A 19,232-nucleotide genomic window follows, 5' to 3' on the forward strand; every position below is an offset into this window, starting at 1 on the left:
TTTTGTTCTGAATACAGAGATATTTGGTATGAATACAGAGACATATGTAATGTGTTTAGCGAAATTAAAAGATCTCTACCTCGGGCTATAGTCATTATTTGATATGAACACTGTGTTTACTATTTTTTGCCTCGTTTATGGAGGACTGGATAAATGTGAAATGGGGAATTGTCGAGTAATTGATAACTGTCACCTGCATGGGAGAGGGGTGAGGGAGGGGAGAAGAGGGTGCGACACATGACACTTCCTGAAACGCGAACACAGTTCACTCCTTTGCGGGTCGTCAAAGACCACACACCGGGCCTAAGTGCTTTGCCACCATGTGGTGAATAACACATGACTATGTGCTGCTGCTGCTGCCGCTATGTGGCGGTGTGAGCCATGCCACAGCGTATTGCTGTCATTCAACGCAGTAACGTCCTGGCCTTCAAAGAGGTGAGTCGCACAAACGCTCGCTCCCACACACATTCTACGACCAGGCAACAAAAATTAGGCAAAAAAGAGAAGGGTGGGCAGACTGCATATGTTTGGATTGCCAGAAAGCCTTTGATACAGTACCACACAAGAGGCTAGTGAAAAATTTGGAGATGCAGGCTGGTGTGAAAGGGAAGGTACTCCATTGGATAAAGGAGTACCTAAGCAACATGAGACAACGAGTCAGTGTGAGGGGTGAGGTCTCAGATTGGCGAGACGTTACAAGTGGAGTCCCGCAGCGGTCAGGAATCTGTACACCAGTTGATTGACAGTTGAGAAGCGGGACCAAAGAGCCAAAGCTCAACCCCCGCAAGCACAAATAGGTGAGTACATCCATGTGGGCACGTGGCCATATGGTGACGCCTCTCAGGCCTATGAGGCAGCTATGTGCAGCCACTCCTTGCCCTTCTGGAAGCATGGTAGGGGAGGGGAGTGTGGAAAGAGGCCCAACCACCCTGTTTACAAAAACTTTTATGGGTCATTGACACACTCTATTTGCTAGTGAAACGACCTACCGCGAACACAGTCTTGTCTAACATAAAACTAATCACCCTCTTTCACCTGTTGACGACATCGGAGACCAACACCACGAACAGAATTGGGTGAGAAAATTATACGTTTTTGGTAAAAAATATATATATATATACACCACCTGGAACTTCCTACGTAAAACAGAGACATATTGTTTAAAAACACGAGAATGAAACCCTCGCTATCAGTCAAAGCTACGGTCTACACATGCCCTGCCTGAACCACCCATCTTTAAATCCCGATCTCCTACCCAGATCCATCCATGGGAGAGGGGTCCCCCTCTATACCCTCAACATACCCTCCCCTCTTACCCTTACACACATTTAACCCCCCCCCCCCACCCCAAGACAACGCCCGTCACAATCTACGGATCTTACACACTTTTGACTACATTTTTACCCTCACGACAACACCCATCTCAATCTACGGACTTTACACCCACTTTTAACAATGACTGAGTTCGATCCCCGAGATTAGGCTCGGGGTTTGGGACGATTGCAGTCTCAATTTACGGTACTCAACTCATGCAGAATTTTAGGTAGTTTTGTCTAATCAGAAGCGTTCGAATGTATGCTACCCAGCTAGGGTATACGCCAATCCTCATTACTGCAATAAAAAAGTGAATATGCCCCAACATGTTCCTTAAATGGGAAGACAGGTTTATTAAAGATTTATGTATACATATAACGCATGATACTGAGGCAGTGATATTTTCCGCCTTTTAGTGGCGGAAAATTGCCAATGACGAGATTTAGAAACGAGAAATGACAAGATTTCTCTTAACGAGAAATCTCGTCAAGAGAAGTCCTTGTGTAGACTAATCTGTCCCTTGTCTAGCCTCAGCCCTTATGTGTCTCTCAACCACGCATGCGCTACGGAGTAATCCATGGGCTATGCTGTTACTAATACTCAAAAAGTGTTATGTTGCTGGCCTTATTCACCACACACACTTAATTTAATAATACTAGTTTAGCTAATACTAGCTAATATACTAGTTAGTAAATAAATATATTCCAGCCGTACTTGCATATTTTAAAATCAGTTTGAAATAACAATATAGTTTTAATACCTTAATTACTAGTTTAAATATCTTATGTACTTTTTACTGTAAGATAACTTGAAAATAACAAAAGTTTCAGAAGGAAACGTTTGGTAGGTAGAGGCAGGTAAGGTACAGGTATGGTATAGTTTGTGTTGAGAGCCTAGCTCTGAAAGTGGCTGATCACTCAGCACTTAAGGAAGCCTAAGAGCGACGCACACGAAGATATTCCGCGTTAATGGAGTTTCTCTGCCACATCATGATGGCTGACGGGTCGTTGAGGACATCTTGGAGAGTCTGGTAGGGCTGAGGGACGTGTCTAACAGCCAGGAGAGCCATGAGGTTGCCGGCGTAGCTCCGTGTCAACACCAGCGCCACCATCATCCACACCACCATCACAATCCTCTCAAACCACCGATTTTCACGCAAACTGGGATCTGAAAGAGAGCCAGATGAGATATACAAATTTACTGTAGAGAAGCTATTTTCATTAGCAAGCATTTCCAAGGTTAATGGGACTGTCTGCGAACTGGGAAGCAAAGCGATGAAAAAATGGTCTTAAAACCACTTGGGCTATGGGGGATCGGACGCTAACACTGTAATAACCAGTTCAAGTGGATGTTCAATAACTGGTATCAGCACAACGCTCAAATATTCGATTTGTGAATTATTCTGTTAAGATGCTAATATCGGTCTATTATTTGCATTAATATAATTACACACTCAGTTCCTGACTTTTTTCTACCGTGTTGACCTGATTTTGCTTACTCTGTAGTGTTTTGTGACTTTTTTGACTTTGCCTGCACCAGATGACATAAAGTATATATTTGGAGAAAAACACTAAATTTTAGATAAAATAAAAGGTAATATGTAGTTCTGTCTGAGTTGACAAAACAAACGAATAAATTCTTGCAAAAATTTTGTACTCCATCAAACTGTCCTCTTACGAATTACGGCTTAATTTGGCCGTTTGCCCGAAAATGGACGTAATTTGAAAATGAAAAAAAAAATAAAATAAATTTAGGATTATTTTTCCAAAACAGTAAATTAAGGGTCCTCAGGTGGGTTAGGAAAGCAGGAAATTCGCCTAAAGTTTCAAGACGTCATGAAAACCGTTAATTGAAAGTTTCCTCTCCTAACCTAAACAAGTAAGCCAGAGAACTCTAACAGAAAACGGGACAGTATATCACTTTCGTGAGCTGATTTAATTTCAAATTATGTCCATTTTTTATTATAGTGTGCAAATGGGCAAAAATTTACGTTATTTTTAAGAAGGGATGCCTGACAAACGGTGACGAGGAAAAGTAGGATAAAATGTTAATCCAGAGGAACCCTGTAGAGCTTGGAAGAAAAGTGAGGACATGGAGCTAACAATTAGGACAAGGTAGACTTATATGTATTTGTATGTATGTCGTACCTAGTAGCCAGAACGCACTTCTCAGCCTACTATGCAAGGCCCGATTTGCCTAATAAGCAAAGTTTTCATGAATTAATGTTTTTTCGACTACCTAGCCTACCTAACCTAACCTAACCTACCTTTTTCGGCTACCTAACCTAACCTAACCTATAAAGATAGGTTTGGTTAGGTTAGGTAGGGTTGGTTAGGTTCGGTCATATATCTACGTTAATTTTAACTCAAATAAAAAAAATTGACCTCATACATAATGAAATGGGTAGTTTTATCATTTCATAAGAAAACAAATAGAGAAAATATATTAATTCAGGAAAACTTGGCTTATTAGGCAAATCGGGCCTTGCATAGTAGGCTGAGAGGTGCGGTCTGGCTACTAGGTACGACATGTATGTATACATGGGCAGCAGGCATTCTTTTATGCATATGTGGGAAAATATGACCGCATTGCTTTCTTTGCTGATCTTATAGTATAAGTTTCTATGCTTCTAACTATTTTCTTACTCTAGGGATTAAGACGATAAATCAAGTGAAAGAAAATCATGATAAACATGTTCTAAGGAATAATGAGGAGAATATTTTTTATATTTTTTACAACGTTTCGTTCAACTCCGGAATATTTTCAGGTAAATACACAGGATTGATTGACACATGAAGATTAAGCCATCCAAGAGGTGTCACGGACATGAATAAGCTGTAAGAATACACAGGGGTTTTGTTGTTTTAGACTCATCTACTTGGAACAAAACGTTCTAAGTAGCACAGGCTAGGGTGAGCCCCCTAAAAGCTATACTTTCATTCCTCCGTGTCGTCATTCCGTTTCACACCGCGTGCTCCCACCATCACCCGTAGTGTAGCGATGCGAAGGTCGTCTGCTCCAGCTTCAGCTTCAGATGCATTAACCACAGCGGTATGAATGTAGAAATCTTGAATGTGTGATGCCGGTCTGGTAAGAGTAATTTCATCTGATTGGTTTTGGTGAATACTCTCAGAAACTGGCTTCGATGCCAGTGATCCGTCACTGCACCTGCCCATGAACACCTGTGAGGTGATTGGGAGGGCTCGCGCGTGAGATCACCATGATTAGCTTCATGTTCAAGTAGAGGGGTGAGGGCTCGATTGTGTGTGTGTACAGGACATGAATTTGTGTATGCTTTTACACCGGTAAACATATTTAGTGTGTGTGTCGTTGAGATGGTTCATCACCGTTAGGCTATAATTATTATCCATAGTGGAATACAGTGTTGAGGTTATGTATTTTATGTTTAGATACTATATGGGTGTGTTCTCTTTCCAGAAGAATGCACTTCAGACCGTGTAGTGTACAGTTAAGGTATTTGGGAGATTTCCCAATGTTGTTTACCGTATTATATCTGTGCCAGTAAATTACTTCATACAAATTCTGTGTTGTGTGATTTTTGCAGTGTTATATTATTTAATTTCACTGTGGGAAGTGTGACACTCGGGGCAGGGGGCTGCCGGGTGTACTGTGTGTGTTACTCGTCTGTAAGATAAAACCTTGGGTGTATTCTTTGTGTGGGGAACACATGATGGATTCAGTGAGTATTAACTGAGGGAAATTAACACACTAAAGGTGTAGCACATTGCTTGACGGGAAGGACTGTCGTGTTGTGAAGGTCTTGAGATTAACGTAAAAACGTTGGGTCCAATTATCTGTCCATTGGACAGCCAAAAATTCACACTAGCTAATTTGTGTCAGTTGCATTGCATAAGTGAATTTACATAGTGGATGAGGAACTGTTGGAGGGAGACAGTGGTTTGCGTTAACGTAATTTGCTCTAGATTACATTATCTGTTCGAGGGGCAGCTAAATAGTATATCATGTTAATTAGGGTAGATAATTAACGTCAAAGGGTTTTACTGACTGTCGAAGGGCGAAGTCAATTGGGCTAGCATAATTCGTTGTTTAATTAGATCTGTTGGTGGGGACAGTTGATTATGCACATAGGTTAATTGGGGAAAATTAATGCCTTTTAAATTCATAAGTGTATTGTTGACACCTGCTTAGGCAAGCTAATTAGAGCATTTAACGTTCCCGCTAACTTTTAAAGGCATAGACTTGAGAGAATGTGTTTAGTAATAAACAGTAGGGTTAACGTAACTTGTTGTGGATTAATTAGCTGTCCGTGTGACCGTAATTACTAAATTTCTCACTGAATGCTTGATGGGTCAGGTGTGATGTAATTAAGAGAGTGTTAGGGTTTTGACAGTTGAGTGTCTGAGAGACACGTTTATGTTAACGTGAAGAAAATTATTGTTTATTGCTGTGGACAGTCACTTGTCATAATTTAGTCATTGTTGACCTTTTAGTGTAATTTTCATTCTTTTGTTTGATGGTGTCTTAAGAGACAAGTGTTAACGTAGAACTGAGAGGTGGTGACTTGTGTTGTCACTTACCCTCCTAGTCGTTGCAATCTTAGCGCAGGGAGCTGTATGAGTTGTCTTATATTGCAGAAGGCTGTGAATAAGTTTGATTGCAATGTTGCGTAATCAGTGAACACTCCGAATTGTTCAAGTTAGTTCAGTTCAGCCTAGCGGCAATTGGCAGCAGTCATTGCTATTCATGGTTGTTGATAGCTGTATTGATAGTGCGACTGAGAAACACTAACGTTACATAAAATTCTTGTAGTAGTAGTTTAATATCTTGTTGAATAAACATTTTTGATTGTTAGAGAATGATCTTTATGTCAACCCCACAACAAAAAAGTTCCCACATTTTAAGCCTGTAATGGTTCATGTAAATTTTATCTGAAGGTCTGCTGCTGGGAAATTCGAAACCTGATTCATAGCGCCACACTTCAATACAAATTATCGAAGTGAGAATCCGTGGGTTACCTTTACTAGTGCTACAGCATATGAAAAGCTCGACGTCACAGTGGATAAGGACTTCAACATTTTGTTGATGTCCTGGAGGCTGCTCCCGCCTCCAGGACATCAACAAAAAGGTCAATCCTAAAGAGTAATCTGACAGTAAGGCGAGTGCGAAACTCTCAGGGTGGCACATGTGGTATGAGGTACAGCATAGGCGGGTAAAAAACATGAAGTACACAAAATAACCGAAAATGCTACTCTTCTTCCAAGAAATTAACAGCACCAATAGGGAAGCAATGCTGTTCACTTTAAACACTCTCGTGGCGATAGACTAACGGATGTTATCTTGAGATGATTTCGGGGCTTAGTGACCATGCGGCCCGGTCCTCGATCAGTCCTCCACCCCAAGAAAGCAGCCTGTGACAGCTGACTAACTCCCAAGGACCTATTTACTGCTAGGTAACAGGTGCATCAGGGTGAAAGAAACGCTGCCCATTGTTTCTCGCCGGTGCCCGGGATCGAACCCGGGACCACAGGATCACACGTGCAGTGTTCTGTCCGCTCAGCCACCGGCTCCCTCCCTGCTCACGACAATCACAGATAGTATAACTAGGTACTCACGTGTCTTCTGTGTGGACATCACGTGGTGGCCACTTTCTCTCTCTTCTTAAATCACTTGTACCCAAGTTAATTTACAAATCTCTTGAACCGGATTCTACAGCAAATCGTACTTGATGATTTTTTTGTACATGCATACATGCGAATAAATACAATAAAACAAGAACAAACAAACAGAACACAGACACAAAGACAAAAGCACAAACATAGACAAATACACTAAATACCGGCCTGAAGGGCCGACAACAAAAACACAATAATGAGCATAAACTCAATGTAACACAGTAAAAAATAACAAACAACTAAACACAGGAGGATAATGGAAACAAACACAAGAAAACTACACAAATTACAAAATCACAAAATCACAGAAAATACCGCCCTGAAGGGCCGACAACAAAAAACAATAAGCACAGCAGTACAATTACAAAGTACCCAAACCCACACCCAACAACCCAACCCTTGAAACAACACAAAACAAGCCTACAGGCCCCAAAACCCACACGGAGAGGTACAAATACATAACCACAACAAATTAAATTAAATACTCCCACACACGCACGCGCACACGCACGCACGCAACCGCACCCCTCGCACACAAACGGACACAACACAACAACACATAGTACATACACAACAAAAATCACTTAAAAGGAGGAAACACGTCAATGGGAGGTGAATATTTCTCAGGAAACTCATGCAGAGGATATTTCTGCTTATCGGCCTCCCACACTAAGTATTCCCTGTCGGTAGGACAACGATTCCTCTGCTTCAGGGAGGCGTGCATAAAGGGGCATAATCTTTATAATCTTTATAAATTAAAAGTTGTTCAATTTGCTTATAAACTTATTTATTTATGAAATTGTTATAGAAAGGGCTGCAACTGGTCCAAGTTTCACCATCACACCCTAAACAGAAAAGGAGAAAAAAATACACAACGTATTATGCAACGAATTTTCAACATTTTCAAATAATATCAGGGAACACATGTGTCAACTAAAATCCTTTCTATAACACTCAGATATTACAATTAGCACATAAAAAAGGAATGTAGTGAGTAGTTTTATCAAAAAAGTGTTTAGTGCAATAATATAATTATTCAAAGTTACCCTTCCAAAAATATGCAATATATGATGTTTATAAATTTTTATAAAATCAACAAATGGACTTTGGAATAAAATGTCTACTATGTACTGTAGAAGCAGAAACTCTACATATATGGTGTAATTTTCATGTAAATTGATTAATAAATGAAAGCTATGAAGTACTTTGAAGTTGTAAATTTCTTTCCTGAGTAAAATAAAGATCAAAGTTCGGCCACCTGTAGCTGAGCTTGACTTCGACAGATTTCGTTCATAATTGGCACCCGTGCAGATAGGCATCCATTGAGCAAGGTGTGCAAGGTTCATGCCAATCCCTTGATAACAAACGAAAAAAAAAATTGGCCAAAAAAAAGAAGAAAAAAAAAGAAAAAAAAAATTTTTTTACATATATATATATTGCACATACATATTACAATTATTACAAGAGTTTGTGCTTCTACAACACATAGTAGATATTTTAGTTGACACATTTGTTCCCTGAGATTATTTGAGAATGTTGAAGATTCGTTGCATAATACGTTGTGTATTTTTTTTTCTCCTTTTCTGTTTAGGGTGTGATGGTGAAACTTGGACCAGTTGCAGCCCTTTCTATAACCATTTCATAAATAAATTTATAAGCAAATTGAACAACTTTTAATTTATAAAGATTATAAAGATTATGCCCCCTAAACTCGGGAATCACCAGATCAGGTGGAATGGCAGCACCCGGAGCTGGGCGGCAGTAGTTGCATAATGAGGTAAGGCAGAGCGAAGGGAGGAAGAAGACACGGAAGAAGCGGACGCAGGCCTCCGAGACGGCCCCGCCGCCGGACGCACAGGAGAAGAAGACGAAGGCCGCCGAGACGGCAACCCCACACTCTACACAACAGGAGATCCAGTAGAGACGGTCGGAGACGGGAGAAGCGACAATACCGCCGCCGATGAACGAGGACGAAACTTTGGGCACGGAACCCCCCAGAGTGAGCAATCTTCTTTAACACCACCACCAGTTCACCACGCTCACCAGCAGGAGGAACCACCCCTATGTAGAACCGGAACCATCCGACCGGAAGTAACTTACACCGGAAGTAACCTCCACATGCACCTCACCAGAAGAAACACCGACACTGGCAGCCGCAGGCACATGGACCTCTGCCACCACGGAAGAATGTGAAGCAAACGGAACCTCACCGCCATTGCCGGAAGATCCAGAGTCGTTGAAATCTCCCACATCAGCCCAGGCAGAAGAAGAACGCAGGGAACGCTTGGGCTCTGGCCGCACATCATCAGATCCAGAGGCCGATCCAGACACGGGCATCACAAGCCGTGCGAACCGACGCTCGCCGCAGGACGGCAGCATCCTCAACCACATGGGGTACCAGGCCGGGCACAGAAGGAGGCCCTGTAACCACCCCAGCACCCAGCACAGCCGAGACACATTTCGAGGGCGCAGAGGCATGCGCAGCAGGTGGAGAAGACGGAGATGACGTACAGAGATCCACTTGAAGACCCACGGGACCTTTAGGGACACTAACGGGAGCAGGCTGAACATCTGAAGGCACCACAACCCCTGGAAGAGGGGCCACCACAGCAGGAGACGCATCGAGTGCCACAGGGGGGCCACCAGCAGCCAATGGGTCGGACACATCCCCACCCACCGCACCACTCAAGAACCTGAGGGCGGAATGTCCGCCCTCGGGCGTATCCCCAGAGTCCGAATGTTCGTACGTAAACCCTGGAACTTCCCCGAGGAAAGCTTGTGCAGCCTCACTCTGATGACAGCTCCAAACCTCCCGAAGTAACGCCGCAGGAGGTCATCGGGAAACTTCAAGGGTGCCCCATGAACACTCACAAACGTTAACGCACCACTCCGATCGGAAAACTCCACAGTGCCAGCACCACCTAGCAGGGGCAAGGATCGCCCCTCGAAGCGCTGGAGAAACGCTTGGTACTCCATATCCCCTACAAACTTAACAATCACTCGATGAGTAGTAACAAGTTCAATACCATAAATCACATCCATGAGGACATGGAGCATGTCACACATTACAAGTTCAACCTCCGAATACCCGGCACGACCAGAAAATTCCAGGCCTACAGAGTGCACACGCACAACAGGCGGAAGAGGTCCCCCCATTATGGAGAGTCACCGACAAACACCCAAGCACCACTTGACAGTAAATGTAGGGAGGGCAGAAACACCCATACCCCCTGGCGACCAAAGCGGCAAGCCACCACCAATCGCCGGAGAGGTCAGGCGACACGTTCTCACTCCACTGTGGCTAGAGGTCCAATCACTTGATGAAATTAGATGGATGACGAGATATCAATTAACGTTGCATTAAGTGGTAAATTTAGCCAGCAGCATAGACTACACACGTCTTTGTGTACTTGGCAACTTCGTCAGAATGAGGAGGGCAGCGTCGGATCCGGTGTTCCAAGGCTCCATTCCCTACTCTAACTCGATATGAATTCTGCCAATCCGGCACCAGGCACTGAGGGCTATCCAATCAGGACTGTTCCCTCCGGGAGGGGCAAGGCCGTGACGTCATAACTACATCACAGGAGAAGCCTAGTTCTCTCGTGTAATTTGGGGTCTTCTGGCCTTTTCCTGACCGTGAGTCACTATAGTACCCTCTCACTCCGATTTTGGATTTTTAATCCATGGAGTTACAAGTTGTTGTACATTCTCCTCCTTGCTGTAACTAATAAACGGTTAAGCACACAACGGCCCTCGTGATAGCAATAGCTCTATGTTGACATGAGCTATTTACCGATATCCAACAAGGCATAGCTGTGTCTTGTATTAACGAAATTCGACAAAGTGCACACACACAGTACACTCGTGAGAGTTCACCTGTAGCGGTGCACTCACTTTACACACATTAAGACAGCTGGAAAAATCAATTATCTCACAGTAGGCAAGGTATCGAAGTCGTTACTCACTACATTTAGCGTGGGTCTTTTTTCTTTTATGAGTATAGCTTCCAGTAACTCAACGATTCTTCGCGGCGGGGGATCGTATTCCAGGGACCATAGGATTAAGGACTTGCCCGAAACGCTACGCGTACTAGTGGCTGTACAAGAATTTAACAACTCTTGCAAATATCTCAAAAACAACAACAACAAAAAAAGTATTTGCCGTCTTCTCTGGTCAAGGATGGATGCCAGGATTGTTGTATTTTCTGCTAGCATGTTCCTAGTATGTGTTGTGTTATGTACACTTTGCATATGGTTGCTAGTATCACCCGCTTGTAGAGGACAGGTCAATCTTCTCGAAGGCTTTGTGGTGGTCATAACATTATAAATAGATCGAAGGTGACACCCTTCATTGGAGCATATAAATTGGCATTCCATATATGGTTTTTGGAGAGGGTTGTATTGTTTGTTGGGGCTGTTCTTAAGTATTAAATCAGCTGTCTTTTTTGTTTTGTGGAAAGTAATGAATTTCAATCTTTGGTCTGGGGCTGTCGGTTGCACTCCATTTGAAATTATATCTTTAATTATTCTTTCTTTAGTTTTGTGTTGTGAATTAATAGAGGATTTGTAATAGTTTTACGGGAAGGGTTGTTTGCTGTTGTGGTGGTTGTTCTCTGTCACCCCATATTTCTAAATATCTTATGATATGGGTGTGTATTTTTCTATTTGTGTACCTGTTGTTTATTAATACTTGAGGGGTTCTTTTCAGTTCCTTTTGGATGCTATGCTGGACAGAATATTGAGTAAAAGCTTTGCGTATAAATGCGTTTCTCACACTAGTCATATATCTGTCTGGCCATTCGGTGTGGCCATTAATGCCTATTCCAATGTTGGTGGGAATAGTATAAACTTCTGTGGAGAAAGTGTTGCCTTTGGGTCTCACGTAGACATCGAGCAAAATGAGTGCACCATCGATGTTCATGGGTAACGTTAAGCTCTGAGTTTAAGGCACGTAGATCTTTTAATCGCGACAACTCCTGGAGGTCTTTCACACATGCGAATGTATCATTGATGTGTCTACAGTAGATGCCAGGTTTTCCGATAGTTTTGAAGATGGTCTCTTCTAGTGTTCCCATACAGAGGTTAGCAAAGAGGACTCCTAGTGGGAACCCCACGGCTACTCCGTCTATCTATGTATACATGTCTCCCCAAGGGGTTGTGAATGGGGCCATTTTTCTTGCAACTCTCAAGACGATTACAGAGGGAAGACTCTGGAATGCTTATCATTGGAATAACTTTATGGTAGATTCTGGTTAACATTATGTTGATAGTTGTGTCTTCAGGGACTTTCGTAAATGGGATTCCGCCTCTAGAGATGCTATAATTCCTTGTGATTGGTGGTCTCCACTATGTCTAAGAAATCGGCGACTAATTTCAAGCTGTAGTTATTTGGTACATATGGACTCAGTATAGATTTATTTATATATTTATTTATTTATATATATACAAGAAGGTACATTGGGTTTGTGAGAATACATTGGATAGTACAGTATTTACATTCTTGTAAAGCCACTAGTACGCACAGCGTTTCGGGCAGGTCCTTAATCTAGCAGATAATTTTAAGTAGGTAATTTCTATCAGAATTGATAAATGATAACAAATACATTGCAAGAGAAAAATGAGATGAGAGAGCTTAGTAAGTATATTAAAGCACATTGTTATATTAAAGCTCTGATTGATTACATTGACAGCTTGATTAGTAATTTAAACAAGATTAATAGACACCATACAGCAGATTGACAGCACATATAAGACAGCAATGATCACAATGGTAAAGATGTTCAGATTGGGTACATAAAGATTGGGAGACTGGGTAGCAAAAGATACATTTAAACAAGATTTATAAACACCATACAGCAGATTGGCAGCACATATAAGAAGACAGCAATGATCACAATGGTAAAGATGTTCAAATTGGGAGCATAAAGGTTGGGAGATTGGGTAGCAATAGATACAGTGCAATTTTAAGGCAAAAAGTGAGAAACTATGAAGATGAAATTAGGTACTTTTTAGTATTGATTTTGAATGATGTAAAAGTTGGACAGCTTTTCAGTTCAGTAGGGAGTGAGTTCCATAAACTGGGTCCCTTTATTTGCATAGAGTGTTTACACAGATTAAGTTTAACTCTGGGGATATCAAAGAGATATCTATTTCTGGTGTGGTGATAAAGGGTCCTATTACATCTGTCCAGGAAGAATTTCAGACAAGGATTTGCATTTAAGAACAGTGTTTTGTAAATGTAGTTGACACAAGAGAATTTGTGGAGTGAGATTATGTTTAGCATGTTTAGGGAGTTAAACAAGGGGGCTGTGTGTTGTCTGAAAGCAGAATTTGATATTATTCTGATAGCAGATTTTTGCTGGGTGATGATGGACTTGAGGTGGTTTGCAGTGGTTGAACCCCATGCACAGATACCATAGTTGAGATAGAGATAGATTAGTGCATAATATAGAGAGATGAGAGCAGAGTTAGGTACATAATATCTGATTTTGGAGAGTATACCAACTGTTTTAGAGACTTTCTTAGTTATGTGTTGAATGTGGGTACTGAAGTTGAGTCTCTTGTCTAGGAATATGCCAAGAAACTTTCCATCATTTTTATTGCTAATATTTACATTGTCTATCTGAAGATGAATTGCATTTGTAGATTTGCTCCAAATAGGATGTAGTAGGTCTTTTCTATGTTGTGTTAGTTTGTTGGTTGACATCCATAAGTGGACTTTTTTTAGTTCATTATTAACAACATCATTTAGTGTATGTGGGTTGGGGTTGGAGTAGATGAGGGTAGTATCATCAGCAAACAAAATAGGTTTCAGAATGTTAGAGACATTAGGCAGATCATTGATGTATATAAGAAATAGAAGAGGTCCCAAGATGCTGCCTTGTGACACTCCAACGGTTATTGGTAGAATGGGAGAGATTATATTATTGATGGCTACACATTGGTGTCTAGCACTAAGATAGGATTGGATATAGTCCAGTGCATGGCCTCGGATTCCATAATGATGGAGTTTACATAAGAGGTAATCGTGATTAACAGTATGAAAGGCCTTTCTCAGGTCAATGAAGAGTCCAATTGGAAAATCATTTTTTTGAGTCGTTAAGATTTGAGTCGTTAAGGCAGATTATTCGACTGGCTGATGATGGGTCGTAGAGGGTTACCAGGCTTGTAGGTGTTGGCATTACCGTCAATGTATGCTAAGGTGTAGTCATACTGGACCTTTTGCAGGTGGATTGTGTGTGTGGGCATTACCGTCAATGTATTCTAGGTTGTAGTCATCCTGGACTCTTTGCAGGTGGATGCTACGTTTTTTAGCATTAACAACATCAATTATACGCTTGACTTTCATTTTGATACCTTCAGTTGGGATTCTGGTTATCCTCTTGAATTTGGTCTCAGAGTATTTCTATTAGTTTGCTGACATATTCATCAGTCGGAATGAGGACGAAGGCTGCAGTTTTATCGGCTCTCTGGATTGCGATGTTCTCCGTGGACTTAAACTGATGCTTTGAATTTGTTTTCCAAGGTGTTACTCCTGTAGTTCCTCTCTTCTTATTTGCTTTCGCTAAGAGTTCTCCTTGAGGGGAAGCAGTGGTGATTTTACTTTGGTCTTCTAGTTTGTGTATACCGTCTATTAGCATTTCTATCAACCACCTCATTTCCGCCATCTGTCGGGACGGTGGGGGAAATAGCCTCGGCTACCATCGTCATTTTACAGTCACTATTGGTTGAGTGGTTAAGGTACCATGTACCCCAGTTGCATATTGCTCCTGGCTGTCTGGGTTCGAGTCACTTCTGGGGTGATGAGTTTTCAGTCGCATATATGATTGGGGATCATTCAAGCTTGTTTGCATATATATATATATATATATATATATATATATATATATATATATATATATATATATATATATATATATATATATATATATATATATATATATATATATATATATATATATATATTGGTAGCAGTCTTTCCTGTAGACATATATTATTAAATATGACCGAAAAAGTAAGATTAATAATTCTAACACGAATTTTCTCAATTTTTCTTATATTTTTCTTCACTGTTGATGGTAACTGAAAAATCAATTCTCCAAAATTCATTTTTATTTCTAGTCTGACGCGACACTTGAGCGCGTTTCGTAAAACTTATTACATTTTCAAAGACTTTAGTTTACACACACACAACTATAACTGAACAGAGCTTAAACATCTTCGATTTTTTTTATACCTGCATTTGGGTGAGGTGATATGTTACAACAGTTTTGGATGAGGTGAAAACAAACTTTCAACACAAGACAGAACACGAAACAATGGGTATAATATTTTGTAAGTTAAAGGGAAGAATGGAAGTAACTGCAAAGGGCCTATTGGCCCATATTTCTTGATGCTTCTATATTGGTGCGGAGTCTTGAAGTGGGTAGAATATAGTTGTGCATTAATTGGCTGTTGATTGCTGGTGTCGACTTCTTAATGTGTAGTGCCTCGCAGATATCTAGCCAGCTGCTATCGCTGTATCTATCGATGATTTCCGTGTTTTTTGTTAAGACTTCTCTGGTGATGGTCTGGTTGTGGGAAGAGATTATATGTTCCTTAATGGAGCCCTGTTGCTTATGCATCGTTAATCGCCTGGAAAGAGATGTTGTTGCGTTTCACATAAAGAGAATTCTGTGTTGCGTTTCACTTACAAGATGGAGAAGGATGGGAAGCTGCCCTTTCTAGATGTAACAGTCATGGAAAGGAGCGGAGGTTTCCACACTGCAGTCTACACTAAGGAAACAAACATAGGAATGTGCCTCAATGCCAACAGTGACTGCCCAGACAGGTACAAGAGGAGTGTCGTTAACGCTTATGTCGACGGTGTTCTCAGCCACAGCTCAGGATGGAAGCAATTCGATGAAGAACTCTGTAGGGTAAGGCAGGTCCTAGTCAACAACGGCTTCTCCAATGGTTTCGTTGAAAACATCATAAGAAGGAAAGTGAAACGCCATGCAACCTCTGAAGAGACAACTAACACAACACCTGTACCCCCTAGTAGACTATTTTACAGGAACTTCTTTTCCACAGCTCATGAAACGGAGGAAAGGGTCCTGAAAGATATTGTTAATAGAAACGTTCTCCCTACAGACAAAAATCAGAAGATACAATTGACGATCTACTATAAAACCAAGAAAACGGCCAACCTACTCATGAGAAACTCTCCAGACACAAAGCAGAACGCTTTAAAAGGGACCAATGTCGTCTATGCCTTGAAATGCCCACTTGGGGACTGTAAGCCTCAAAGAATTCAGTATATAGGCAAGACAACAACATCTCTTTCCAGGCGATTAACGATGCATAAGCAACAGGGCTCCATTAAGGAACATATGATCTCTTCCCACAACCAGACCATCACCAAAGAAGTCTTAACAAAAAACACGTGTGACGGTAAAGCGTTGGTGTTCGGCTGTTTCAAAAGCTAGGGGCAGGGCCTCGTCACATAATAAAAAAAAAAAAGAGAAAAGTTGGTCCTTTCGTCTGTGGTAAGGTAATGGGAAGACACACAAAACTCAAATATATAAACAATGAAATTTTAATTACTCTAGAAAAACAAGACATTAATAAAGGCAATCTCATAAAAAATATGCAGGACAAGTCAACAAAGAAAATAACATGAATAATCACTGGCAAATGAAAAGTTACGCTAAGACAAGTAAGTTACAGTGATAGCAAAATAAAATATGAGTGCTGGAATACTGGCTTCGAGCTGCCACCTCCCTTAGTACACGAAAGCCAAGGCTTAGTCTACCAGCGAGAGATGTCAACTGCATGGAGCACTGAGATATTCTGACGAGACTGGCGCACTGCAGCCCAGACGTCGACTTGTGGTTGTGGCGGAGGGCAGGGGCGACGAGACACCAGCCAATCAGCAACAGACAGGCAGAGGATGAGCAGTTAGCTGGTTACGGCGGTGGCCAGGTGTGCTGGGTACGATTTGCTCTCTGGGCAAAACGTTTGGCGATACTTGGTGAACGTATCTTGTATATAGTATCTTGTATTTTGACGTAATTATGTAGGGGGGAGCAGGCTCAATCTCTCTTGAAAGAGATTATCGTCACACACGGAAATCATCGATAGATACAGCGATAGCAGGCAGCTAGATATCTGCGAGGCACTACACATTAAGAAGTCGACACTAGCAATCAACAGCCAATTAATGCACAACTATAATCTACCCACTTCAAGACTCCGCACCAATATAGAAGCATCAAGAAATATGGGCCAATAGGCCCTTTGCAGTTACTTCCATTCTTCCCTTTAACTTACAAAATATTATACCCATTGTTTCGTGTTCTGTCTTGTGTTGAAAGTTTGTTTTCACCTCATCCAAAACTGTTGTAACATATCACCTCACCCAAATGCAGGTATAAAAAAAATCGAAGATGTTTAAGCTCTGTTCAGTTATAGTTGTGTGTGTGTAAACTAAAGTCTTTGAAAATGTAATAAGTTTTACGAAACACACTCAAGTGTCACGTCAGACTAGAAATAAAAGTGAATTTTGGAGAATTGATTTTTCAGTTACCATCAACAGTAAAAAAAAAATATAAAAAACATTGAGAAAATTCGTGTTAGAATTATTAATCTTACTTTTTCGGTCATATTTAATTTTATATATATATATATATATATATATATATATATATATATATATATATATATATATATATATATATATATATATATATAATCAAGTTAGGTAGATAGGCATCAGTCAATACCGTGGAATTATGGAGTTGTACACTGTGTGTCTAGTTGGATGCAATGTCTGCTCTTGCTGTGAAGTCCAACCTGAAAATGGCAGTCCTGACCGCAGAAAGGCGCAGATAAACGCCAAAGCGGGTGTGTGTGTGTGTGTCAGTGGTCGAGACCTCTTCTGAAGTCTCTTATTCTCCGCTTGACATATCAGTTCGCCTTCAAATTGCTGAAGACCCTTCTGCACTTTGCATCTCCAGACAGATGTATCTGCAGCTGCTGCCTCCCAAGTGTTGTTGCCGATGTTCATCTGCTTGAGGTCGCGTTTGCAAGCGTCTTTGAAACGCAGCTGAGGTCTTCCCTTGGGCCTCTTTCCTCATGCCAGTTCTCCATATAAGAGGTCCTTAGGAATGCGGATATCTTCCATGCTTGTAACATGTCTCAGCCATCGCATGCGTCTCTGTTTCAGGAGAGTGAACATTGAAGGAATTCCTGTTCTTTCGAGTACTGTGTTGTTGCTCGTATAGATAAAAAAAAATTGAGAGTCAGAAGAAATAAAAAATTTGGACAAGGTCATTTACTTAGAAGTGGCACAGTGAAGGTTATTCACTCGAGTGGCAGTTTACCACGAAGGGACAAAAATTAACTTACTAAGTGTTACGTGCATCCTGTTTCTGTCTTACTTAGGCGGAGAATGAGTCTATGACTCATATGTTGGCTTCAGTAAGATTAGGCCCAATGTGTTTAACAACTTCTTCGGATCTGTTGAATCATATTGGAAATCTTAAGTTGAAATCCTTTTCGGTTTGTAACTCTGCACTGTGTTAGATAATATTCCAGTGGTCCGTCGGAGATTTCTCGACAGTGCTGACATATCCTCTCATATCTGGAACTTGTAAACCTATTTCGCATGCACATGGGTATCCAAGCCTAATGCGATGTAAGTGTACTTCTGTTGTTCTACTGCTCTTTTTCATCAAAATAAGTGATCTTAGTCAGTTGAATACTTGTACCAATCCGCAGATCCTGCTGTTTTAGCTTCTGTGTTGTGGTCACTGATCATCTACTGCATTGCTCTATTTCTAATTACTCTCTCAGACCGTGATAGACTATGACAGATGTGGTATGTAAATGTCTACATTTCTTCTCTTAGTTGCACGTTTAGCAGCTTTGTCTGCAATGTCATTTCCTGTTATTCCCACATGACTTGACACCGTGTTGATAAGTTTCCGACGGCTTTGATGTTTGAGTACTTGCATTAAAGCTATGACATTTGTGTCAGATGGATGTTGTCATGCCAATGTTCTTGTTGCAAGGTTTCACTTACAGTTCTTGAACCTGTATGTAAAATAACATGTTGTTGATGTTCAGCAAGAGTATGTTCCAAAGCATTTTGAATGGCTAGCATCTCTGTTTGTAAAGTTAAACACCCGTTTGAAAGTCTCCAACTAACTACATAATTTCCTGCCTTAACTGCAGGTCCGTGTTTGTCCCTGTTGGTCTACTGATCCATCTGTGAAGTATGTGA

The 19,232-nt window shown here is 41.1% G+C and overlaps 1 pseudogene; it reads right to left on the reverse strand.

Moving 5' to 3' along the window:
• Positions 1–19,232, reverse strand: part of LOC123771518 (probable glutamate receptor) — a 146,041-nt pseudogene that overhangs the window by 59,885 nt on the left and 66,924 nt on the right.

This window comes from Procambarus clarkii, chromosome 76 (assembly GCF_040958095.1).
Source record: "Procambarus clarkii isolate CNS0578487 chromosome 76, FALCON_Pclarkii_2.0, whole genome shotgun sequence".
Taxonomy (NCBI): Eukaryota; Metazoa; Arthropoda; class Malacostraca; order Decapoda; family Cambaridae; genus Procambarus; species Procambarus clarkii.